At 42.6% G+C, this 17,898-nt stretch overlaps 1 protein-coding gene across 1 annotated transcript in view; it reads right to left on the reverse strand.

Moving 5' to 3' along the window:
• Window positions 1-16,196, reverse strand: part of LRFN2 (leucine rich repeat and fibronectin type III domain containing 2) — a 253,600-nt gene extending 237,404 nt beyond the window's left edge. Inside the window, exon 1 of the mRNA XM_090046861.1 lies at window positions 15,773-16,196. The gene's annotated coding sequence lies outside the window, so the exon portion shown is untranslated. The remainder of the gene's footprint in view (window positions 1-15,772) is intronic.
• Window positions 16,197-17,898: the final 1,702 nt, after the last annotated feature.

The following is a 17,898-nucleotide window of genomic DNA, read 5'->3' on the forward strand; positions in this document are numbered from 1 at the left end:
AAAAGTTATTTCAATTGAAATAAGCCACTGAATGTGGACACTGTTACAAAAGCTAATTGTAACATGTTGCCGAATGCGTACACTGTTACACAATTAAATAATTAAAAAGGGCAATTAAGCAACTAAAAAGGGTGATTATTTCCTCATGTGTACAAGGGCCCTTAGTCATGTGTACAAGGGCTTTCTTATTCTATGACTATAAACAAATTGCAAGGTCAGACTTTTGACAAAATAATTATTTATATTCTGAAGCCTGTGTTTCCACATGAACAGTTTTATGTAGCCTTTTTAAGGTTGAGAAGTTTTGATTCTGTTAAATTATTTGGTCAAAGGATAACTAAAAATCCTGAATTTAAAAATACTTTTTCAATAAAAATTTAATTGCAAATGTTTTGCAGGTTTTAGCTAGTTTGTCCACAGTACTGGTAGAGAATCTCTTACGAACATGGTAGAAGGCAGGGCATGGTGGCACCCTAAGATTAACTAATTAGCCATATAATTTTGAAGCCAAGCAGAAAGCAGGGTAGGGTGGTACTCTAAGAGTCACTTTAGAGTGCTAACCCACACTTCCTTCTGCCTAACTTCAGACTAACACAGATCACTACTTCTCTCTCAAAGCATTAGATTAATATATTTTTTAAAGATTTTTGGCACCTCCAACTAGACAGAAAATAGCCTGAGAGCCTGTGTTATTTATGAAATTCCACATGTAGCCCTGGTTATATCCTGGTGAGAACCCCCAAAATGGAAAAATATTCAAGGATATGATTTAAAAATAAAGTTAAAGGCAAAAAAAGTCCAGGGTGTAGAATGTCTCATTTTATCTAAACCAACTTTCTCATACCCCCTGAGTAATATGTTCATAATATGCCTGCTAAGATTATATAGCTATACAGAGCTGTTTTAAAGAAATTATTTAGGGAGGTGATGCAGGTCATTGTGATATACTAGTTTTATTTGCTTGAATCAGTAGGTGATACTGCCTTGTAGTGCACCACCCATAGAGAAGAGAAAAGGGTTCTGTCATGATGGGTTGAGCTCTGTATCTTGTGAATCAAAGGACAAGGGATATCACTGTGATTTCCAACAAGTATGTACTATTCCTATAAGGCTCACAAGTGCTATAGCAGGTGTCTTAACTACACTATACATTAGGAATTATCAGTACAGCAGTGGTCCCCAAAGCTTGCTGTCCAATTTACAACAATACTGAGCAAGTAATGTGCTGCAGGCAGCTTCGTGTTTAGGTTTTCCTGTCAACCTCTCTTTTATATGAATTTCCTGTGGCCACAAGCAGTGGGGGAGGGTCTTGTCCGTGAGCCGTTGTCTGGAGATCACTTTTTTAGAACATACTCATATGGTATTAGCAAAGGCAGTGCTTCCAAGTATTGAAAGAGTAGATTTCCAAATGGCTCCAGTAAGACTCTCTAACAGGTGTGTGGGCACCAGATATCCTCTGGGGTCTGACTTGTCTAACGGCTCTCTCTGGTCCTGCCACACCTACAGTGTCGACCCTGCCATGCTTTTGATGTTACTGTTTGGTTACTGAGGATGTGGTTCATGGGGCTGGCAGTAGCTCCTCTAGTTCCCTCATTGGCCAGTGCTGTTCTTGCCACATTCGCACGTGGGGGGTCTGTGCGTCCCTTGATTTGCTTCCCCGCAGGCCTCCTAGCACCTGTCAGGGCTCCAGCTGTCCCAGCCTTGGCCCCTTTCTCTCTTGCTGAGCCCTAAGCCCTGGTCCACTGTCTTGAGACTTTAGCTCCCAGGTCTTGGCCCTGACTTGGCTGTAGCCCCTCCTGGAGTTCCAGTTTTCAGTAAACCAGGCTCAGTCTTCTTGGCTATGGTTTATCTCCAGTCTCCGATAGTGGGGAGTGCTTCCCGGGCTCCCCACCCATGGTCTCCTCTCCCCTTGTAGCCACAGTCCAGTCCTCCAGACAAACTCAAATAAAACTCCTGACCTCTGTAGTCAGGAAGGCCAACTGCACCTTGTCATGTATCCACAGATGCATCTCAAGCAGGTCCAAGGAGGTGATCCTCCCCCTCTATGCGGCACTGGTCAGGCAGCAGCTGGAGTACTGCATCCAGTTCTGGGTGCTGCACTTCAGGAGGGATGTGGACAACACAGAGAGGGTCCAGCAGAGGCCACTCGCATGATCAGGGGCAGCAGGGCAGGCCCTATGAGGACAGGCTACAGGACCTGAACCTTTTCAGCCTCCACAAGAGAAGGCTGAGGGGGGATCTACAAACTAGTCGGGGGGATCAGCAGGCACTGGGGAAGTCCCTGTTCCCCTGAGCACTACCAGGAGTGACCAGGAATAACGGTCACAAGCTGGCAGAGGGTAGGTTTAGGTTAGATATCAGGAGGCGCTACTTCACTGTCAGAGCGGCTAGGGTCTGGAACCAGCTTCCAAGAGAAGTGGTGCTGGCCCCTACCCTAGGGGTCTTTAAGAGGAGGCTAGACAAACACCTTGCTGGGGTTGTTTGACCCCAGTAATGTTTCCTGCCATGGCAGGGGGTTGGACTAGATGATCTACTCAGGTCCTTTCCGACCCTAGAAACTATGAAACTATGAAACCTGACTGGCTCTAACACAAATACAAACCCTACAAGGTCACTAGGTACCTCTTCTGGGCTGGTTTGACTCCAAACTGCAGCTAGCTCCACTTGGAGCTCCATTTCAGGAAGCCATCTGGGCACAACTGCCCCCTCAATGGCCATGTGACCCAGCCTCCTGCTCCCAGGGCCAAGGTATTGTTAATTCCAGCATTAGCAGCCTGGCCTTTTCTAGCCCCAGACCCAGTTCACCTGGGTAGTTCCCATTCACTGCCATTTTGCCCGTAGGTTCCCTGCAACCTACGTTTGGCTGCTCTTAGCCCCTTCCTAGTAAGAGGTGCAAGCATTCCTTGTTAGACTCTTACACCAGGCTTGATATGACTACATGGAATACAGCCCTTGTTGGGTATGTCACCCAGTTTGGAAAAAATGTGCCCCAATTATCACCACAAGACCCACTTTTACCCACCAAGCTAAAACCAAACAATGATTGCTCAGGTTCAGAAGGTCTGGCTATCAGGAAGGAAAGCATGGTTTAAAAATAAGACCCTAAAAAATGTGATTACCTGCCTTACCTCAGACACTGGCCACTTCTTTGGCCAAATTACTTAACTATTCTGTGTATCTGTTTCCCCATCTGTTAGATGTGAGTAGCAATAGTAACCCAAGGGGTCAAAGAGGGTAGTGTGAGCATAAATTTGTTAATATTTGCTAAGTACTTTTAGAACCTGGAACACCAGATTCAGTGGGAAGTCAGTGTCCTGTTAACATAATGTGATCTTGTTGTCATCATGGTAGTGCTGCCCCATCTCATTTCAGTGCTACTCTACAACAGTCATGCACTCTAAGGCGTCTTTGCCTTCTATACTGTAGATCAGTGGTCTCCAAAGTGGGGTGCGTTCACCCCAGGGGGTGCGCAAGACGATCCATTGGGGTGTGGGAAGAAAATATTAGAACTTCTATCGCTATTTTTATTTCTATAAATATACATATATTGGGGGTGCGTGCTCAAAAATTTTTTACTGATAGGGGTGCGCGATCAAAAAAGTTTAGAGACCACTGCTGCAGATCCCTGCATCTGTGAAAACTGCGGCTCTCTATGCCTTGACAATAGGGATGAAATCACCTGATACAAATAATCCTTAGCTCCTTTAGAACAGGATAACTCAAGGATCCACATTTCTACCTGAGGCTCAGGATAATCCAAGCCACACAGCAAACATCTCTAGTACAGAGGCTGCTGAACTGCCATATGTAGCACCTCCCCCACCACAACGCTTTATCTCCAGCTGTCATTCCTTGTGCTTGCTTCCTGTACATATCCACTCCTACAGAGACACTAACTGTGAAGCACTGAATCTGTCCTTTTAAGTTCCTTGTTGATCAGCCCCTCCACCTCAGTGCTCCTAGAAAGCCAGCACTCTTCAGGGCTTAGAAATAACTGTTTCAAGCCTCCCATGTTGTGCCAGATGGGACTCAAAACTTCAGATAGGACACATAGTGCTCAGTTCTCCTTCCCCACACATCACCTGCCCAATAAACCTTAAACAGCATTAGTATTGTTTTTACAGTGTATTTTATCTGCAGAACTGGTTACATTTTATGTTGCCTCTGTGCATAACTCTCCCAAGGAACATCCCTACAAGAGCAAGAAGAAAAATAACAATAGAGAATGAAATCTACTTCCTACAAAAAGAGAAGGCTATCGTTTGAACATCAGAAGCTACCCCAGAAATGCTGGGATCCTTCACAAGATTTGATCTGAAGCTAAGGCCAAGCTTAGCAAAGTTAAATCCAAAGCCAGACTTAATAGCAGTATACTATTTCAAATGTCTTGAAACTTTTTGTTACACGAAAATTGTAAGTATTGCACCCTTTTTGTTCCATCTTAAGATAAAAACTAATTCTAAAATATTGGGATTTCCCAGAGGCAGAAGATCCTCATTTTTCAATTGTGCAACGTGAAACTATTTTTTAAATGGAATTCAGACAAAAACATGCATTGAAATTGAAGTTCTTCCTTAAAAATTCAGTGTCTACAAAATCTCACGTTTATTGGGAAAAGTATTCAGTGAATACTCTACTTATAACGCAGTGTGTAAACAGATATAAATAGCACAATGATTGGTACTATCCTCCCTCTCCTTGGAAAACGGTTCCGCCTTCTAATAAATCTCATTGATAAGCTATAGTTATTGATAGGCAACCTGCATTTTTTGCATAATGTTTAATGCCGGTTAAACCCATTGATTTAAAAAAGTGTTGAGTTAATTTAAGCTTTACTGTCTCTGGATAGTGTATGTTTTCTAAGTTTGATTCTGTTCCTCTATATATACTAGCTGTTCCGAAGTATTTTACAAATACTTTATTTAGTTCATTTTAGTTCTTGAATTGTTCATTTCTACTATTCCTGATTGCTGCTGCTTGTTACTTGCAATTTGTGGTTGGTTATTTAAGTTGCATGCTACCTTGTTTCTGCTTCTTGACTGAATGACTGAAACTTTTGAAAACATTTAAAACTTTTGAACACTTCAAACAAATAAAACAATGAAGCAACACCTTTTGGAATACATTTTCAGATCAATACTCACTTGGCCATTTGAATGAAAAATATGGATATAAATAGAGTGAACCAAATATGGTGAGTTTAATCACAGGCTTACTCATGACTTCTTTCTGAAATGTATGTGTTTTAATATAGGCCTAATCTAATGACCATTGAAGCCATTTGAAAGACTCTCATTATAGTCAATGGGACTTGGATCTGTTTCATTTAATGGATGCACCATATTTTTCCTATGGAGCAAAGGAAACATAGCAAGTTATTTTCTTTCTTGGATGAAATTACTTCATGGAGTTATATATAGGTAATTTTATACCTCCCTATTAGCCAGCATGTAATTATGATGCTAATATGACTCTACTCTTCGATAACATATGCGTACCCAACAAGGTCTCCTTTCACATTAGAGGGCTACCGCATGAGACATTCTGCAGAGTGAAAGGCACCCACATGAGGCAAACATGAATGTCTCTATTTCACTCAAACTGAGAATACAGTGACACTCAAATGAAAACAGACACCGGGGTGGACTCCTAGCAATACAGTATTACGGATTTAACAGATACTTTATGTTTCATTTTTTTTTAAATGTAATGTAATTCTAGTCAGAAATGTGATTCTGAAAAGGACATTGTGGGGTTCCATATTCATTCTTTCTTAATGGCTTTCTGATCAATGCTCAGTTGAAATGTCAAAAACTAATTTTCCAGAGTACCAATCCTGCAACTAGGAACCTCAAAAAAATCAAGCTTTATTCTTTTCTTCCCTGATATCATTATCATCTGTAATAAACACTAGACAAACAAAGCATGGTTAATTTGGGACTTCCACGTAGCATGAATCCCCTTCTTAAAGAATGAAAGTAGACTTCTGGATGTGTATCTAAGTTACCACACCTTTAGATATGCAGTTGGAACATAGGGTTCAAACAGCTATTTTAAATCCCAGTTCTTCTATGCCTCAACCAGGTAATGGAAGTCATATCTGAGAAGAAAACCTAGCTGCAGAATTTACTTTTTTCTTTCTTTTTTTAAATTATAGGTCATTAAAACAGAAGCAAAGACAGACAGGCAGACAGATTCAATAAATTAATCAGATAAATATATTAGGCAAAAGTAGGTTTATTGTGTGGGTTTTTTTAAATAAAAAAGCCTTCTGGTCTACATAGTAACAAGGGTTTTTTAGAAGGAATTTTATTTTTGTATAGGCAACATGCCCATTATCATCCCATGGTAGTGCAACATATGGCACTAAATGAGTAGTTAAAAATACTTCCCCAAATATATGTATATATTAAAAGAATGTGACTAAATCTCAGCATGTGGCACACACAATTTAGTGAACAATGGACCAGGATCAGATGACCAAGTTTGTATTCTTAGCTCCATCATTAACATTTTGTGTTTCATTTGGTACTTATACTCATGTTTTGCTCCTTGTTGTGCGGCTATAGTGTCCAGCATGAGGGTGACTCAGCCTTAGTTCAATCACTAATGTATTACTATGAACCAAACAAAAACAACAAAGTGGCAGTACCACAGCATGTCATGTAATCACACCTGACAAATGAGTCACAGTGGAACCAATCACTATGCAGAAAGCCATGACAAGGCATGTATATTATTTTATCCCTGTTTTGAGGGACTAACAGGGATTTAAGGAGCACACAAGCCTTGTGTTTAACCTCTGTCCTAGGATGAATTTCATCCTTTGGGATCCTGCAATGGAGACAGCAAAACAACTTGTGACAATTTCCACAGTTACAAGGTCATAGATTAACCCAGTCCATTTAATATCACTTGTGGAATTGGGTAGGTGAAGACTCAAAATCATCATTTAATTAAAAAGAGCAGTGTGTATATGTTTTCCAGGTATTTGATATCTAGCTTATCTGAGACAGATATAAGTGTGTCAACTCCACTACAATCAAACAAATGGAGGCGCACCACACTGTTGGTAGTTGGGCCTGTCACATTTTAGAGGGTCCTTCTGACACTAAATTGAAAGCTTGCAGCCATGTTTAACTGAGACTGAGACTTATTTAAATAGATAACATTATTGTGAACTAGTAACTCATCTGAGTGCTGATGATAATAACCTTTTGCATTCAGAGTAGGGAGGAAATAAATAACATTCATTATATTCAGTAATTTCAACAAGTGAAAGAAAGATGGAGAGGTTGGAAATAAGGGAAAATACACAAAGGGCACATCTACATGTGAAATTAATATCCCTGAATAAATTTTGGTGTAGTTTGAGCTGGAGTTTATTGCTCCTGGGTGCCATGTTTACACGCATGCCCAGGGCTCCAGCGTGTTCACCCAGGACAGAGAAACCCTGGCTGGCAGAGCTAGAGAAGCATAGCACTATTGGTATAGGGGCCCAGGGGATTAACCTGCCAGCCCAGGAGATGCTCTGACCGAGCTCAACATGCTGGGGAGGGTCTGGCTGGGGCAGAAGGGTGTGCCAGTGCAGGGCTAACTGGCAGGCAGCCCCCACACTGAAGCACCCTCATGCCCCAACCAGCCCCGTCAGTGTCTACACATGCACTGTTGTGCACTAAAGAATACCGCCACAGGATAGTACTTGTGTTTACAAGTACTAACCTATAGCAGGGTTAATTGGTTTACTGTGACATAATAGGGCCTCACATGTAGACGCTGATCAAGCTGCTGCACTGAGGTCTGTAGAGCCACTGCCCAACTTGTTGCTGGCACTGGAGGGGCTGGGGTTGTGCTACCCCAGCCTCTTCCTTTCCATGCACACTGAGGCATGTGTGTAGTCACCACCAGTTATGGAATGGGACCAGGACTCTGGACCCCAGTGCAGCTGTTTACAGCCTGTCTGCTGTGAGTCTGGGCTCCATGGCCAGAGGTGCTTGTATCTGCACCTTGAGGTGCATGGTAGGGAAAGGGCCAGGGCAGCCCAACCTTAGCCCCTACCTGACTGTTTGCCTGAAGATGTCCATGAACCTTCTGCCAGCAATGAGGATTGGACCCCTCCCAGCTCCCTCCATCTATCTGTCTACCCCTGGCATGCCAAGTCAAGGCACGGGTTGAGGTTGGGGTGTTTTTAGCACTCTGGCCAAAACTGTTCTTGACCCCTGATCCAGAGGATGGTGTTTCATAAGTTTTCATTGATTTTCAGGGCCTTGGATGGGTGAAAAGAATTGCTGTCAGACACCAAGTCTATTTATGAGCACAATAACTGAAAGTGAATCTGACCTGACTGCCTACCCGGGTTGCACAGCTCCAGAAGTAGCCTGGGGCTCAGAAGAGCTTCTGGAGAAAGAAGCCAGTGGTCTTGAGGAGCCCAGGCCTGCTGAGAGCTTGTGTAGGAAAAAAAATGAAGAGCTGCCTAGACTAGAGCACTGGTTCTCAAAATTTTTAGACTCCTGGCATGAGTGGAAAAGGGCATCGGTGGGAAAGGACTAGCTCTTAGTTTTCACTCCTTTTTTGCTTTGAACTCTTGGAACAGAATAAAGCAATTCATATCTGCCAAGCAAACTCAGAAGGACCACAAGCACCTCAGAAAGATTTTAACACCTTTGGATTCCTATCTGACATCTCTGCTTTCATCTTGTGAGTCATGTTTGCACCCCCAACAGAGCTAACACCTCATGGCACCCTTGAAAGGCTCTCAAGGCACTCCAGGGTACTGCTGCTGCACCCCGGTGAAGAGTCACTGGCCTGGAAGCCCTCCAACCTGGCCTCTTGGGCAGGAGGGAAGAGAATAAAGTCTGCTTGGGGTGGAGGCTGCAGAAGGAAGCAGCATGGCCCAAGGGCCAATCTTGGACAAGTTTAAAAAAAGACATAAAAATGGGACTGGCCAGAGGGCTGGAGTAAAGGGTGTGGGGGAAGAGAAAGGAAAGCAAAGGAGAGAGCAGGGAGCACCCCTGGCCCTCCTCACCCTATTTAGTGCACCCAGGTGCTGAGGGCCATGGCTGCACTCTGCCCCACTAGCACCAGTGTGCCACAGTGTCCTCCTGTGGTGCGAGGAGACCCTGCCACCTCCCTCCACACCCCTGCCTCAGTCTGACCATTGTTGCTGCAGGCCCTAGCAACCCATGGAGCTGAGGCTCAGACAGGACAGCACAGTGGCTCCCACAACTCCTGCAACTGCTGGAGCCAGCACTTGGGGCTCCCCCCTCCCCCCTGCCCAGGGCCCAGTGCTGCTGGGCACCCCCCTAAACTTTCCTGGCACAGCCCCCTCCTTTCCCTTCTGTGGCCCAGCCCAGCCCGGTGGGTGTGCAGGAACCAATATCCACAGGGCTCCAGCTGAGCATGTGAGCCATAGTGCCAGCCGAAAGCGACAGCAGCCACCTCCTTCCTCACCATGGCAACAGTGATCCTGAGCAGAAGAGGAGGATGAGGATGCAGAAGAGCCACGGTGGTCACTACAACAAAGCCCCAGTGGGTGGTTGCTGCCCACACCTGTGTCACAGCAGAGTGCAGTCGTCATGCCCCACTTCCCTCACAGGGCTAGTGCAATGGGGGCAGGAGGAGCCCTGCTCCTTGCAGCTGGGACGGAAGGAGGGGAAGGGACTGGATGTATGGTAACCCTAGCCTGCTACAGCTGCCCTCTGTGCTGCCTTGCATTTGAGGGGACTAAGCCCCATTAGCCATGGCCTTCTGCTGCCTATGAGCTCCTCAGTAAACATCTCGTGCAGATGCATCCAAATTGAGTAAGCTTTTTGTATTCACCAAACTGGAAAAAGCTAAATGTGACAAATAACACTACCTACAGTGACTGAAGCAGTCTCACTCAGTGAGTAAAAGACACATCATAAATTCCCCTTTACCTTATCCATGGACTTGGACCTGAGAAGATATAGGTATAGATACAGATACATATGAGACAGATTCTACGTAGTGCCCAGTTGCATTTTTTGTCTTTTCTTCCTGCACCATATCAACTTTCATTCTGCATTTCTCTACTTCTTTCTCCCCAATTCCTTTCAAGACTGCTACTTTCTACTCTGATCCACCTCTTCTTTTCCAGCAAACAATCAATCCAACCACCTCTTCGCAGCTTTCCCTGAGAATCCATTTATAGCTCAACTGAGACTGCCAACTCATATCCGGTTTGTTTTGTAGGTCTTAGGCCTTTCAGGAACTGTGCACCTCCTGAGACATGTGGAGCACCTTCAACTCCCATTGACTTGAGAGGAAGTAGCACCTTGCCTCTAGGACCCCAGGAGAAGATAAATATCAAGCCTTTTGTGAGAAGCAATCAGAAGTAGTGACGTTTCAGAATAGACCCAGCCCCAAGATAACACCACTGGCATAATCCAATCTGCAGGCGACAAGCAGCAGATCTGAGTGGGTGAAGAAAGATCTTATTGTCCTTACCAAGTGTAGGTGAAAAACATGCTTTTGACTCTGGCTGCCACTTGGTAGCTTGACATGGGGGGTTATAAAATACATATGTACCTCACTGTAGCATTTGTCAGGTACTTTGAGATCTTGGGTGATACGTGAGGGATATTTTGATTCTACAGAGAGAAGCTCCTGACTCTGTTTCTCAAGAGATGCTGGGAACTGGGCATGATTTTTCTACTGAACATTTCCAGCGGAGGTAAGTCATCTGACATAACTACAAGGACAAAGTGCAGGCTGAACTTTAAGAGCCAGGAATCAATGTTGTAGTGTAATTTAAAAACCAATATACAGTAAATATCAGGCAGCGGCATCAACACCATTCACTTACATCTTAGATAACTCACACAAAATGCCAGCCAGCCATCAGTTTAGAAGACCTAGGAAAATTGTCTCCCTCCAAGGAAATGATGATCTATCAATACACTTTGGCTTCCCCTCCAACCCTGCACATTTGTTTAGAGTATGGAACGTATAATGCTTTCCAGTTATTAGTGATATAATTACTCCTAGTCACAGTAATATTCACAGAGTAAAAGACATCAAGTGTATATTGTAAGTATTGGAAAGTTCTGAGTTTTATCTCCCAGGATACAGCCATTTGCTGCGGGTTGTTTTCAAACCAGACAGACCATACTGAAAGAACCATGACACAGGCATTTTTTTTCATTTCCCTCCATTGTTTCCACTCATTACTCAATAGTTTGTTGTGTCCATTTAGGTCTAGAAGTACATTTACTGGGTTCTCTTTACCTGTTAACATGGAGATTTCATATTAATTACTGTGCAGTGCCTCCTTGTCATCAAACATTTACAGACACCATTCACATTCTGATACCAGGACCCATTTTTCTTTCTACTGCCACAGAGGATTATGGAAGTTTGAAGATGAAAGCTTTTTTCCATCCCCCTTCCCATTGCTCATTCTCACCTGCAGGCAACATCAAAGCAGAGATTATTATTTCTGCTTTGTGTTTTTTTCCTCAAAGTCATCTGACAAGCATAGCTAGAAAACATCATCTCAGAATCTGCCTGTTTGGTGCCACTTGGGGTCTCTGACACCAGTGAACTATCAGAGTATACTATGATAGAAGCAGGGTGGAAGACAAGACAAGCTTCACCTTCTCACCCACTTCCTTTAGATCAGCCATTTCTGAGATGAACAGTTCACTGACACCTCTCTCCCTCAACCCACATGGCATGACCAAATGGATGCTTTCAAAGTTTATCCCTTTCCTAAGGTCACAAATTCCAAGTTCAGGCAACTTCCTGAGTATCATCTAAATGAGATGATCCAAGATCTCCCTACAGCTTTGAACTCAAAAGGCCATGTTCATACCTGATGTGACGCCACTGGTTTCAACTGAACGATTCGGCTAAATACTCCACTGCAGTCTTGCATATATTTTCAGCGGCTTCTCAGAGCAATGGTAACACAACTGAAGTAGGAAAACAGCTCTTAGCCATCGTTTGCTTTGTACTGATCTCACCTTTCATCCAGCTTTCTTTTCTTGCTTGTGCCTATGTCAACGTGAATTGGGATACACTAGTCCAGCCTCTTACCTCATAACCAACCAGAATCAGAGCCCCTGGATTTAACTGCTATTCCAGGGTGTGTCTCCTTATTTTACCCCTGTCTAGCACAATCTCTGTGACAGCACAGCATCTGCTAGGAGGATTACAGGCCAACACCTTTAGGAGTCATTACCAGAAGTCTTCAGATGAAAGGAGAAAGCCCATTATACCTAAAATCACCAAATCCAGAAACCCAGCAGACACACCTTCATGGACATTTAACAGGCATATCTAGTTATTTCATTATTTTTGTGCACTAAAACAGCAACTTCAAGAATCAATGATACCACATAGAAAATATTCAGACAATATTGCTTAAAGCTTGTGACGCTAAAAAGAGATAAGTGTGTTTACTTCATATTCTAGTCTTCAAATCTGGAATTTAATTCCTGTTCCATATTGAACCAAAGAATTGAAATCTCAAACATTTTTGAACCAACAAACTGCATGAATGCTTAGCTTAGGTCACTGAAAATAGGTCACTGAAAACTATTTACTTAGCTCCCCCCTTTTACTTATACTTTTAAAATATAAATTAATTTATTTTTGTGGGGGGGAGTATTCTTGTCTTAGAAAAAGGTCAAACTTTTCCTTTAGAAAATGTCAAATGGGACCTCTGACAATTTTGAGACATATTTCCAACATTTTTTTCAAGTGGGGTAATCCATTGGAATTGACCTTTTTCCACAAATAGTTTCCAGTTAAGATGACCTTTCATTGAAAAATTCCTGAATGGTTCTACCTTCTACTAAAAATCAATGGGAGACTAATCATAGGAACAGACCTAGGCGTCGTCTTCAGCATTTTCAATAAACATTTTATATGGACAAATGCCTGGATGGCCCAGGGGGGAGATAATATGCTACAGAAACAGAGCCTTTGACTTTATGGCACTGGTTCACTTATGCTTGGCACTGACCTAAAGCAAATAATGTCTAATGTCTTCTTGGTGGCTTTTGAGAGAATATTTACTGCTGTTTATTCTACCACCAAGGGAAAGGTGTCCACATCACAAAAAAGACACTATAATTAACCCTCAGTCAGTGAAACACTCAGCAAAGATTCTAAGAATCTGACTGAAAGAAAATCAGTGATATGGTACTTTTCTGCCCCTAAAGATGATCCTTGTAGATCAGGATTGAAACACAATAGCTGGGCAATAAAGGAAGAGGATCTTGCACTGTTGGTGGACATTCCCTGCGTCTTGTGTGGATAACTAACAGAATGCATTCTCCAGACGTGTCAATAAATCATCTTTCTTGACACTAAATTCACTCTAAGCCTGGTTGCTTAATGCACACTATCCCCCAATTATTTCAAGTCAGCTTCTTAAACCAGCACGAGGGCATATGTTTTTGCCAAACAGGCAAACCCACTTCAGACTGAATGCTGTATTGATACACCCTCCCAAAATGTACCCGACACTGCAACATTTCAAACTTCAGTCAGCAAACACGCTGCTCTTTGTAAAAAGGCAGAGTGAGCTGACTTGTAAGGGACTGTCAGGGAACTGTCAGCTTGGATCCTGTTGAGGAAGAGGGAAGCGGAGGCTGTTGCAAAAATGCTAGGTATGCTGTTTGTAAGTCCCATAGGGGGAAACTAAGTGATTACGTTCCATATCTGAATTTAAACAAGAATCACTAATGCTATAAACAGCGGGAGGGAGTGGAAGAAAAGCAAATGGTGGCTCAGAGGGTTGATTCCGTTGCTGGTTGCACTGCATAGACTGGACTGCGTGCCTCAGTGTGTTAAGTAGAACAAAGCTAGATTCTAACCAAACTGTGATTAACCAAACTGTGATCTAACATTAATTCAACAGACAACACAGGTGTACTGAAGACAAGCCAATAACACAGGGTACACAAACTATATATAATACGGACTATGCAGATTGCCTAGACTGGAGCAGTAGAAAAAAAAACTCAGCTTGGAGCAAGAGCTGTTCCTTCCTTATTTCCTTTTCTGTTACAATACCTTCTTCCCTACAAACTCCTGGCTAATTCAGGAGTCAGGAGCCTCCTTTGTAACCGTTTTGTGACAAACCATGGTAAAAATAGTACATATGCAAATACCATAGGGTCTGTACATGGCAATATGTAGGCACTGCCAAAGAATCACCAAAATGGGACGAGCATTAAACAGTTGCGCTGTAGCAAGCCCAAGACATCATGACAGTAAAAGCAAGTACAGTCCTTTGTCCCCTTTGCCATTCTCTCAAATTTTCACAATAGTGTCCTCTCTATACAGCAGTCTCCGATGAAAAGTCAGTGCCTATTCACTGTAGTTATCTGTTTCCTCTCCACTAGCAACAGGAAATAACTGTGGGAATTGAGCAGTATCTGCTGGCAAGCACTGACTTTTCAATGGTGAATACTGTATCATCAAGTTAGGACTTGGCAGCCTAGCCAATGCATTTTCTTGTAGTTGCATGAAACCTTAAGGTGTTGTTGCTATTGTTATTATTTTTATTATTATTGGCCACATCTTCCCTTCTTAGGTAGTAAAAAGTTACCCTCTCCAATTAATATCAACAATAGAATATGCAAAATAAACTCCACCCTTCCTGGTGTGTCTCCTTGAGACATCCCTAGAGAGACTAGATGAGCCCCTGCCCAACATAATTCTTGCTGCAAATCAATGTTCTTTGTTTCTGTCAGGTGAGAATGAGTTCCAGATTTTCTCAGAGTTTAAGAAGCCTTCCTGCAGATACTATGATAGTTGTCCAGTTTACATTTAGTTGGAGAAGAAAAAAAGTATCTTGATAGATCCATTTCATTCTCCTGGTACTTGGGGCTTTAACTCTGACCTACATGCTTCTCCTCTGTTTTATTCTAGCACACAATTTGTTTTGTGTATTGTGGTGTGTGCTGGGCTGTGTGTTTGTGTCTCTCTGCAACTGTGAATAACAGTCACTTTCCACTCTGCACCATCTTGCTCTATCATGCCACTTACATGCCCCACAAAATGCCTGGCTTGTTACTTGGGGCAGAGGGTCATATATATCTGATGGTGCTGGGCAAACATGACATGGCATATTTCTAGAGCTCCCATCCCCCCATCTGCCCGTCTTACCAGTTCTTGATGCCCACCAACAATGGTATCACCCTTCCCAGGAACACCAGCCTCAGTGACAAACATGAAACCTGGTTCCAGCTGCCTCTCCTCCACCTCCTACTCCTCCTCTTCTATCCTGCTTTTTCCCCTCACCTTCCATTGCTTCCTATGACATCTGTCAAGGTCCCTGTTCCTGAATTGTATGTTTTCACACACAACAGAGTTGATCTGTCCAGCAAAGTTCTTCCTTACCTTGGCAGGATTTATTAACTCCCCCAGAGCTTAAATGACTCAAATGTCTCTTATTCTATTTTTCACTTTTCCTTTAATAGGAAGAAAATCCTCCAAACCCCTTTCAATATCTGATTCACAACAGCATTTTTTAAAAATCGCCTCAGCATGTTAAAAAATATTTCTTTGAACTGCCTTCTCAGACTGAGAGAGAAGCAGACACCTAACTGAGGTTCATTTTTCTTTCACAGGCACATTGTTATCTAGGATGACAATAAAAAGGAAATAAAGTTATGCATTTCTCCAATACCTTAAAAATAGAGCATAGAACATTATCTGACATCAAAGAGGGGAGCCTATATTTACACACACACACACACACACACACACACACACACGGAAAAATCCTAGCACTTACCTTTGAGAAGTAACATTTATCCCTGGTTTGGTAAAATAATGTCAGACAGGCACTTAGACCTTCTTTCTATGCCATGCATCTTTTTTTTTTTTGAAAGGAGATATAATCAGAAAAATCCCGGGTTCATTTCCAGCTAAAGCAAAATGCAGACTAGAATTGTTGGCAGATGGAACCTGATTCAGAGAAGTCCAAGTGAATGAATCCCTGAGACTCCTTATTCAGTAATATCCAAAGTAATGAAAAAAAATTAAGAAAGGGGGGGAAAAAGTGATAACTTGTTCTTTTTCTCGTCTGGTTAAAAAAAAACAAACAAAAAACAGGTCTTGGAGGACTAAGCAGCCTGCAGGCTTTTCAAGAATCCTGATCCCAGTGCATCCCAAGGTACCACATGCATTTTGGCATTGCAAGTCTTCAAGTTCATATTAGCAAGCCCAGCTTCTATGTATGTGTGTATGTGTGTAAGAAGGGGGGGGATCAGGGGGAATCAGGGTGTGTGGGGGGAGAGACAGAAAGAGAGAGAGGGAGAGAGATACACACACACATGCACGCAGAGATGGAAAAAGGAAAAACAGCAAACTGGAGTGATCTCACAAAGTGCTCTAGATGGCAGAGCCTGCACAGCTTGTAAAACAAGCAATGTGCACAAAAAAAATCTAGCGAGCAGCTTCAAGAATTCTTCTTACCTCTTCTGATGATGTAACATACAGCAAGTGCTGTGTGCTGCATAGGAATCTGTGCAGTCACAAATCAGTCTGCTTTCCTTACTCCTAAAATAAAAAAATGTCAAAAAAGGAAAGGAGAAACAAAGCAGAGCAAAAAAGAGACAGGGAATAAAAAACAAGCTTTCTAAAATATACAAGTGGAAGGAGAGAGGTTCGGGAAGATGGGAAATAGTGTGGAAAGAAGCACCCTAACTCCTGGTCCTAACATAGATCAGCTCTGTAGTTATGTGACAAAGCACTGCCTTCCTAAGCCATTGTGTAATAATAGAATCCTAAGCTGTGTAGACACTGCCTGACATGCTAAATCCTCAGAAGCAACATTCAACATTTGTCGGTGGAAAGCATATTAGTTCTCAGTGTGTGGAGGGGTTGGTTTGAGAAAAGGGGAGAGGGGAGAGGAGCAACATTTCAAAGTAAAATACACAGGTTGCAGCTGCAAAGGGCTGTCAAATGGCAACTATGCCAAAAATGTTACTATCAAGATAAAATATATCTATCTATATACAAATATAATAACACTGCCAGTTCCATTCATGCTGTTTAATACTAGAGGAAGAATCCTCCCTTGATATGTTTTAGTAACTTCAATACCAATGCCAGCAAGAAGAGAATACATGGGATTATTTTTCCCTCCTCCTCCTGCTGCTGACTGGAAATAGAATAATTTAGGAAACACTAAATACAAAAAAAAATAAGATTGAATTCCAGGGGGTCTTACTAGCTCTGTTCAAATAACTAGCTGATTTTTATTTCCATCATGAATTATTTTCCTTCTGATTCCTTGTCTGAAGAGGTCTATTTAGAGCAAGCAAAAAAGGAGAAAACTGGATTATAGGTGGCTGGCAGACATGGGGAACAGAGGAATAGACTACACTTGGGGGAAACAAATATAAGAACAGCTTTGCAGTGGCAGCTTACACTGGAATTGCCAGGCTGGATCAGAGGCACAGTCCATCTAGTCTAGTACCGTGTCTCTGACAATGAACAATACTAGACATTTAGGAGCAAGGTGCAAGAAACCCTGAAGTAGACAGGACAGCTATGGGTAGATAACCTGCCCAGGTGGAACATTTCTCCATAATCTCCATTAATTACATATATTGGCTTATGCCCTGGAGCATGAGAAGCATGTGAAGCCAGTTTCCCTCATGCAGATAACACACAGAAAACCTCATTCTGCTCTCACTGATGCTGATGTGAACTGATAATAATTCCAGTGAAACTCTTGGACATACACCTGCGCAACCCTGGTTTAAAATCAGAAACAGACTCAGGTCTTTGGCCTGTTCTTTACCCTGCATCTTCTTTATCCCTCAAATGCAAATATTTGGGGCAACTTATTTCAAGAAGCCATTCAGTTGGCAGAATGGATCATTTAACATTGAAAAAACTTTGGGCACACTT

Source organism: Crocodylus siamensis, chromosome 1 (assembly GCF_052110815.1).
Source record: "Crocodylus siamensis isolate JL-2025a chromosome 1, ASM5211081v1, whole genome shotgun sequence".
NCBI lineage: Eukaryota > Metazoa > Chordata > Crocodylia > Crocodylidae > Crocodylus > Crocodylus siamensis.